Source organism: Rhopalosiphum padi, chromosome 4 (genome assembly GCF_020882245.1).
Source record: "Rhopalosiphum padi isolate XX-2018 chromosome 4, ASM2088224v1, whole genome shotgun sequence".
NCBI classification, from domain to species: domain Eukaryota; kingdom Metazoa; phylum Arthropoda; class Insecta; order Hemiptera; family Aphididae; genus Rhopalosiphum; species Rhopalosiphum padi.
In genome coordinates, this window is record NC_083600.1 from 19,984,674 (window position 1) to 19,994,467 (window position 9,794).

Consider the following 9,794-nt stretch of genomic DNA (forward strand, 5'->3'; position numbering starts at 1 on the left):
AAAAAGAAGAATATTTTTATTAGTAAAATACTTATCATTTTTTCTTGTAACTTTGTAATTGTTGAAACACGTTTATATTGAATAATTATAGTTCACATAACTTAAGAGTTAAAAATAACTTTAGGAAACTACGTGATAGAAAATATAACTTTTATCGCGAAACTTGAATTTTAATATTTAAATTTTTATTAATTTATACCAGTCTTATAATACATAATACGACAGGGCAAAGAAATCTCCAAATGGTGGGCAGAGAAGTATTACGTTATGTGTACTTATATATTATGTTATACCACTTATACCCAAGTAAATGTTTACTTGGTACCTTTAATCTACCTTAATGTCTATTAATCACACTAGAAAAAAATATATAACAGGCTATAAAAAAAGGAATCTAATTAAATGATAATAAACTATAGTTTAAACTAAAAATCAAAAATATATCCTAGCGATTTTTCCGTTTAGGGTATCATTATTATTATTATTTTTTTAATATGAATTGTGAATTACTCAATAATAATCAAAAATGTATATCTAGCAGTAATTATTACTTAGCCTATGTGTCGTACCTGTTTTTTTATTTATTATTTAATTAGTATTATATTTATTTCAACCTAATTTTAAATGTAAACTTGTAAATATATATTAGACTCTACTTTTATCTCAAGCATTGCTTATAGGAAGTAAATATCATAATTTATATTACTCTGTAATATTGAATGTTTTGATGTTTCTTAAATAAATAAATAAAACAATAAAGTCACACGACTGTAATTATATTTAAATACTAGCGTTAATTTACAAACCATTTTGAAAACAACTAGCGAACTGTTCTTAGCTGATATAGGTACCCGGTCTGGATTTCAAGATTATTACAAAAACTACGATTCACCACAAAACCCGACATCGATAGATTTTCGAGATCACGAACGAGTTTACGGTCGCCAAGCTACGGTTAGTTGTGGCACGTCGTGGTAGACCGTGTAGAATGATCGGTCACGGACAGCGTCGTCTTAAGATTGAACTTCAAAAACGTGCGACGACGCTATGACTGACGAGGGTGCGCGATGCGCTGGACGGACTAGCTTTGCGCACGCCCGCTATAGTCACATGCCCATCTCCTCCTCTTGATTTTCCTTCACCTCCTGTTCCTCCATACCATCTTCCGCTCTGTCACCTTCTCCATATCTAGTGTTTTGTGCCCTTACTCCTCCTTTGTTGGAACCACTGTCGTCATATTCCTAATACAGGTTGATAATGTCAAAATTAATTCTGAAACGTTTTAATACTATTTTATTTCTGCGTGTTATACAAACCTATAGGCCTATAGGCAGTGTTCAAAAAGCTCAACTGAAAATATAATTAGTTCACGTTTAAGGTTCAATACCTAAAAAATTAACGAGTTTATTTGATGGTTCATTTAATTTTTATTATTTTATATATCTATAAATAACACGTCAAGTACTTATGCAGATAATAACTAAATCTTATATAATTATAAAATATACAATGTTAGATTATTATACATCCAATATAATCATTATAAGGGTAGTGAGATACAAAATGTATCAAAATTAAATAGCCATGTTAAAATATACAATTTAATACATCATCACTGCGATTTACTTTTCAATTACGAGGTACGCTCGACATACTTATAGTAAGCAACTTTTCACCTTTTTATAATAATAAAAAAAAAATCTTAAATATAGTATGAAGTATAGTATACATTTTGTCGATACCTCCATTGTTTTGATCGTGTTTTCGTTGTTTTTGAGATAAAAGTGAGTGAAATTTGTAAAATATGACCATAGACGTTCTATCCAAACATTGCAAATGGTATCGGTAATAATAGCCATCATTGAAACTAGGGTCAAGAGACGGCATCATTAGAGAGTCCGCTGACCTACTCAACAAAAGTGGGGCAGAATATATTTAATTTCGAACATAATACATACGTATAATATTAACTAAAATGAAAGATATACTACACCTCTGAAGACAGTTTTTCTAGTAGATAAAAATGATCAGTTTATAAATTTTAAGGAAGGTATCTGTTAGAAAATTCGATTTGTTGATTCTAGTTGCGGTAGTTTTGAGATATAAAAATCAAAAGTTATAAAATAATCCAAAATTAAAAAAAAGTAGGCAAGTGGGTACTGCTTTGCTGTACATTAGATGTTGAGTTGATCACTGTAACGGATGTGTTAAATTTGAATTAAGTGATACATCATTTTATACGATTCTGGGAGGAAACGATCTGTTAGTAGGATTTTAAATTAAATTCTTAAGAATTTTTATCAAGTAATATATTTTTTGTTGGGTTTATAGAAAATAAAACTGAAAAAAAATTGAAAATGTCTATAAATAGCCTAAAACCCGTCAAAATATTTTGAAAATGTGTAGAAACGCTAATATAAACATTTTTTAAGATTTCAAGTATCTAAGTTTATTGGTTTTTAAGTTAAAAAAAAAACGAAATTGATTTTGCAAAAACTGGTTTTTCGTAAAAATCCCCGATTTTCCTTAACTTATTGTTTGTTTTTCTCATTTATTATGAAAAATATTGCAATTTTTCAATGTTGATCTTCTCTAATTACGAACTAGATCAAATTATCTGTCTAAAACTACTGCCAAAATTGAAAGCTTAAGCATTTTATTGATTATTTATTGTGTACATATAAAAACACACACACACATGTATAATTAATTTAATCAAAACATTCATAGCTCCGCTTAGAATCTAATATATATATATATATATATATATATATATATATAATACAATAGTTTGTTAAAACTTTAATATTATTATTAAAATAATTATTTTATAACCTTGGCGGTTATACCATTAAGTTAGACTGTCCTCAAACAAAATCGTTTTTCATTGTGTATACAAAGATTTATCATTGAATTCAAGTTTAACACATCCATTACAGTGACCTACTCAATAATAAGGTACACTCCTCAACACTTGTATTTTATAGTAGAGTGGTTACCTACTTGACGGCTTTTAACATACATATATGTTATTCGGTTAGATACAACTTTTTTTTGACTGATTGCGTGTGGCCTATTTTGTATTCTAGGTTGATCTTAAAAGGCTAAAAACCAATATATAACTAAGTACACTTTATAAAAAGCAAAAAAAAACGGACCCATCAAATCTGGGTATAATTTATTTTTGGAAGGGCTTGCAAAGGAGAAAGTATCAAATAGGATTCTTTACGTTTTATTTTTAAAAATTAAAATTAAGTTTGAAAAATCAGTTCATAGTAGTTAACCTTAGTTAAAATCGAGTTTTGTGAAAAGTCGTAAATATCATATTACCTATTATTGTCTGTAGTCTTAAAACTTTAGGAATATATCACGAATGGTTACGAAATGCATTATAAACAGTATATGAATAACACCTATTTAATAAAAATTGACTTAATGCAATGCTGAAAATGTTAAACAAATTGAAAAAAATATCTTAAAATTGTTTTCAATAAATCTAAATATAAATTTCTATTTTATTTTTGATTTTATGTTTTGTACACTAATTTATATTGTTTTCAATTCCTTTGTATATAATACGCCGCTTTGTTTATACATGATGGTTTCCGGCTGATTGAGTGCTTTAGATATTCTTATTCTCTATGATAATTAATATACATAACAATTGTAAAATACATGAAAATGTTGCTTAAAATAAAATAAAAATCCTTTTAAAATAACAAAATGTGCAAAATAAACTTTCAGTTTTAGATTTTTTAACGTAGGTATATATAAACAATTTTTTCACAAAGAAATAGTTTTTCGTTCTTTTATTTTACACAGATTCAAAAAAATATACCCACTTGTCCAACAATGTATTATATCATAATTATTATTATAACAACATTTTTTAAATTTTTTCCTTTACTTCGCGTCGTATTAAAGGAGTATAGCATGTCATGATACAAACCGTAACAACGGTATGCTGTAGGAGCCGTCGACGGTAGTTTTAGTTCATGGATTTTTACTTTAATACAGTGGGTCAATAATTTAGTTTTATTCAATGCATTTAATAATAAAGTAGATAATTTATTTTAAAAAATAATTTAAAATTGTAAATCAATTACCACAAGAGGCCTGGAATAAAGAATCCCCATAGTAAATATATAAACAGTATATAGAATTTAAACTTAAATACAATATAATAAAATACAGATTTTATTCATATTATATTATATTATAATGCTTATTAATTCTAACTTATCGTCAATAAAATATATAGAAAAAAAATTACAACAGATTTTGATAAATGGTGATGAAAATTCAATAGTTGTTATGAAGCAAAATTGGATATAAGTAGAAGACAATTAAATATTTGTTACCATTCACATGTATCCAGCCAGGTACAAGGTACACAGTATTTTAATCTGAAATTATTCCAATAATAACTTGAAATACAATTATACATTTATAATTTAAAATTTGATTGCAATCATTTGTCAATGGTGGATGATTTAACTCAACTAATTGACTGTGTAGTGCGTTTAAATATAATTATAACAATAACATATTTACGATTCTATCTAAAAAAAAAAAAAAATTCAAACTATGTTTTGAGTTTGAAAATATACTTCACCTCAAGTATTATACGAGTACACACTACACGATCACCTAAAACTGTATTTGAATCAAACAGTTTTTCAGCACCTAATCTGCCGTAATCTCATTAGTTTATGATTTTGTTATGAGTACTGTGTATACATATAGTCTTTAAATATAAAATCGAGTTTACATTTTAAAAATATTCTTAAAATTTTATAAATTATTGATTTGTATTTAATTATCTATTTATCTACTATGTTTATTGTTTAATATTTACTCAGTGCTTATTATCTATAAAATAATATTTGTGTTTAGAGGAATAGTTATTTACATTCTAATCAATGGTTCATAACAGCTATTATTAATACATTATTATAATCCATAATGTAAAAGTATAAAGTCGGAGAAATGATCACACGAATGTTATCGAAAACATTTACTCAGTTATTAATGTATTATATTATTAAATATTAATATACAATATGTCAATTTATAATATTATTGATTATAAAAACTAGTATTTATATTTTATAATCAATGATATAATATATATACACATAATTATGTAATATCAAAGATAATATAACAACATTACTTATACGTAGTAACTGTGATTTTAAGATTATCGTTGAATAGATGTAAGCTTATTGCATTTATCGATTATTATAGTGGAAGAAGGTAAGAAAACCTAATTAGAGAAGAACCCCATTAACTGTTTGTGGAGAAACAATTATTTTACTATTAGAATTTTATTTTTTATACATAAGTTGACATTTTTTAAAAGATGATAAATTAAATTAAATTTTCAAATATTTGGTATAAAAGAATATATTTATGACTTTATAACTACAAATAATTTGTAAATCTAAAAGACTTTTCAATTTTTTCAATTTTCTTACTCAACAAATTATAAAAAAAAATTGTCACTATAATTTTTTTTTTTTTTTTATAATTGAGATAAAAATTAACTAATAAGGAGCTTTGTATTAAACTTTCAAGCATTTTATGCAGTGATAAACGTTTAATCGAAAATTAAAGAAAAACATTTTTAAAAAAATCAAAATTTTCTCATACCTATAAATCGCTCAATAAGGTTCAAAATATTTTGAAATTGTATTTTCAAGTATGTAGGTACGGCTATTTGTTTTTGAGTTATGGAAAAAAAAATTGATTTTGTCAAAGATTGTTATTGTGTAAAAACCATTTCTTTCCTTATTTTTAAGAAAAGCACCGAGAATTTTTAATTTTGACCTATTTAAAATACATACATTTTACAATCATATAAATATTTTATATTTTTATATTTGTTATTTTTAATTTTATAAAATATTTATAACTAAGTAAGTTTACCATTAATGTTATAAATGTTTACATTTTGATAAATCGTTGAGGAATTGTGCATTCAATTTTCGAACTTTTTTAAAATACAAAAACGTCATGTACTTATGTATAGCCAAATAAACAATATAAAATAGTACATTTTACTATTTTAGTGTCATAAATATAGCTCTAAAATATGGAAAATATTTTTAAAATATTATTTTTCCAATAAAATCCTAATATAATGTTATAAAAATATTTTTTGGAAATGTTAAGTGTATAAATATTTGTTTTTGAATAACAAAAAACCAAATCGATTTAAGATATTATGATAAACATGTAAATACAGTAGGTATATAGGTGTTCGAGTATATTTTTACAACACCATGGCTTACAATTGAAATTATTCATTAAACCAAAACTACATTAAGTTATTTTTGAACATATTTAGTTATTTAGTTTACTTTGGAAGCATTATATTATAATTTTATGTAATTGCTAATCCAATAGTTATGAGAAAATTACTTTTGTCAATTGTAGTTTATTTCTATCACAACAATTTCATATAAGATTCTTTTAATTTCCTTTGACTTAAACACTAATGCGATAACTAATTAAAATTGATAATTTGTATTTACTATAGGAACATTGATAATTTACCTTAAAAAAATTTTATCAACCTAATAGGCTTTTGGATTTTAATAGTTGTTTGCTATCACCTGACTAATAAACAAAATCTTATCTTATTTCTATACTAAATAATAAACATTAATGTTCAAACGTTGTATAATTCTTAAAGTTAAATGATTTCTAATAATAATTGAATACTTGCATAAGACTGTAGATTACTAAATTCAAACTATTTATTTGTGATTTTAATTCGAACAAAATGTATTATAAAAAAGCATTGTTCATTAATGAATTTTATTTAAGGCATTTTATTTTAAGTATAATGGTAAATATCGGTTATGCTTTGTTAAACTAAAATAAATATTATCGCGTCACGTATAATATTCGATGAGAGTATTTGAAAGTATATCAACTCTTGTTTGAACAATAGTGTATACAAAGTATTACCCTAATACGAGAACGACAATTTTTTTTCATTAAAAGTTTTTTCATCGTGGCAATTATTATTTTAATATAAATTTAGTATTTCAAAATTAAAAAATACCAAATATATTATTTAAGTTTGAATTGAATAATCAAAATACACGAATTCAAATGTTATGAAATGTATTTAAAAATATTCTTTACATTGTAATTTTTGTAGATACATATAAACATATTTTAAATGTATTCATATACGCATGCAGGGATACTATATATGTCTAAATAGTATACTTAATATATCTAAATATACAAATCATTATCATTTTTTTTACATAAAATAATAAAAAATTAATGATGCTGTATAATAGAAAATTTTGCGAGTATAGAGTTTGATTTGGTGTGAGTACCTATATCTATGGTGTAAATATTATAGCGGAGTAAATAGGCGTAGCCAGAACTTTTTTATGGTGGGGGGGCTAAATACTTTTAACTTGAATTATTGAAAATAAACAACAACAAAACAAAAATATTGATAGCATATTAACGTTGATTTGTCGTTAATGTATTTACTAAAATATACTAAATATTTCAAAACAATATCAAAAATACAGCCAATGGGGTGGGGGGGTGAGGGGTATAGCCCCTCACTTATCTACGCCACTGGCGGAGTGTAACTAAAAGGTTAGTTAAATTTTAAAGTTAGATACATGGAACATAGTTATAAATATGGATATGAAACAAAATTGACTTTTTTGATAAATTGTTTGCTATTTTATTTGAAATTTGGACGTGATCTGGAATTTTTTTACCGAAGCTTGTGAATTATTAGGTAAACGGAAAAAAAGTCCCTGGAAAAAAAGTCTCGGAAAAAAAATCCCCGGTGAAAAAGTCCCCGGTAAAAAAGTCCCCGGTAAAAAAGTCCCACGGAAAAAAAGTCTCCGGAAAAAAAGACTCCAAATTAATATTTGATTTAAATTCAGTCTTTTATCATATAGGTATTTGGTATTTATAATCTATATAGATAGGTACATTATAGCCTATTGGTTACATACATGTTAAATATTTTGTTGAAGATAATTAACAAACAACTAAATTAAATAGGTACAACATAATAAAATAATTAAAAATTTAATAAAATATGTCTTATAATATTATTTAAAAAATATAAAAAGCATTTATTTAGATATAATATACCCCTCGTAAAATAATTATAAATTTAATAGAATATGTCTTATAATATTATTTAAAAAATATAAAAATGTATTTATTTAGATATAATATACCCCTCATAAAATAATTAAAAATTTAATAAAATGATCTTTTTCTTTTAAATTATTACGTATGATAGGTATACCTGTATATGGTACTACGTGTAACTGCCAAACTATAGATTTTGTCAATTGTCATGTACTATCTACAGATAAGATTTGTCTACCCAATTTATTTTATAAATAAAATAACAAATATAATGGAAATATCGTTTTATTTATACTGCAACGGGAGACTTTTTTTCCAGGGACTTTTTTTCCTAATATCGAATTATTAATAAAATTTCACTATAGGAGATATCGGTTTGGTGATAAAAGACATTGACAAAAGTCATAAATACAAAAATGACTTACCTAGATAAAAATATAAAATAGGGTTTTGAATCTGAGTGTGTAGACATCGTGTGCAAGGTATCGGACAATAGATTAGGTACCAAATAGATTTGCATTCTCCAAATTGGTATAACTATAACAAAAACTATTGATTTGTCAATTCATTTAAGAAAGGACAAGAATATCACGTTGGTTGGTGAAGTGTTTGGTCATTTTCTAGCGTGGCCATTATTAGGAGTCAAGGAACTTAGCCCTTAGGTATAAACTTAATTGTTTGGATCTGTATTTCACTGATTGCATTTTTAGAACGGTTATTTGATGATTCAATGATTGTACTCGTATATGGTTTTGTATTTATTTAAAAAAAAAAATAGGATATTTTTCTTTGCCACAAGGTTCTAGTACGGTATTTTTCTGGCTGTAATTCGTACATTGACGCTGTAAAAGGTAACTGTGCAAATCCATGTGTCTGGTTTAAGGCATAACTGTTCCCAAATGAGTGATAGTTTTGTGCGTAAACAAATTTTTTTTTGATATTTGTGTACAAACCAGTAGGTACTTTCTGTTTTATTTTTATACGATTAGCTGAGAATAAGGGAATCAAGGTAAGTATACGATATTTTGTTGATTATTGTTTGAGATAGGAAAAAAAGAACTTAATAGTACATTTTGAATCAACTTGGTTCATTTGGAAATTGCATTGTCTATGTAATTTATCAGCATTTAGTACTTATTTGTATATTAAATTAATTAATCTTATATTTTTTTTTATTTGAATAATAAATTCTTGATATTCACAATTCATATATAATATAACTTTGGAAATAATATTTATACGTTACGTGACTATTTCAGATTATTTATTTTTTCAGTTTTATTTAATATTACGAGTTAATATATATATATATATATATATTAATGACATATTAATTCTCTGGAGGCCACTTAAGAATATTGCGTTTTATTTATTTTTACCTATATAATCGCATGGTTATCGCAATTAAATATCACAAACTTTCTACTTAAATATTTATTATCATTATACTAGTCAACTGCCGACCCTTTCGAAAAAATAAATAGGTACCTAATTTTATTATTTGTTTTTAACATAATGATGAATATGCTTAAAAAATAACAGAACTGTCTGTTTGTTAGTCCGGTGAATATATTGAGTAAATACACATCTACATTCTATACCTATATAAACCATCTCATTATTAAAATTTTAAAACATTAAAA

General features: G+C 25.0%; 1 protein-coding gene across 1 annotated transcript in view; it reads right to left on the minus strand.

Moving 5' to 3' along the window:
- LOC132929087 (melanopsin-B-like) overlaps nt 1-1,032 on the minus strand; it is a 36,379-nt gene extending 35,347 nt beyond the window's left edge. Inside the window, exon 1 of the mRNA XM_060994177.1 lies at nt 807-1,032. The gene's annotated coding sequence lies outside the window, so the exon portion shown is untranslated. The remainder of the gene's footprint in view (nt 1-806) is intronic.
- Nucleotides 1,033-9,794: the final 8,762 nt, after the last annotated feature.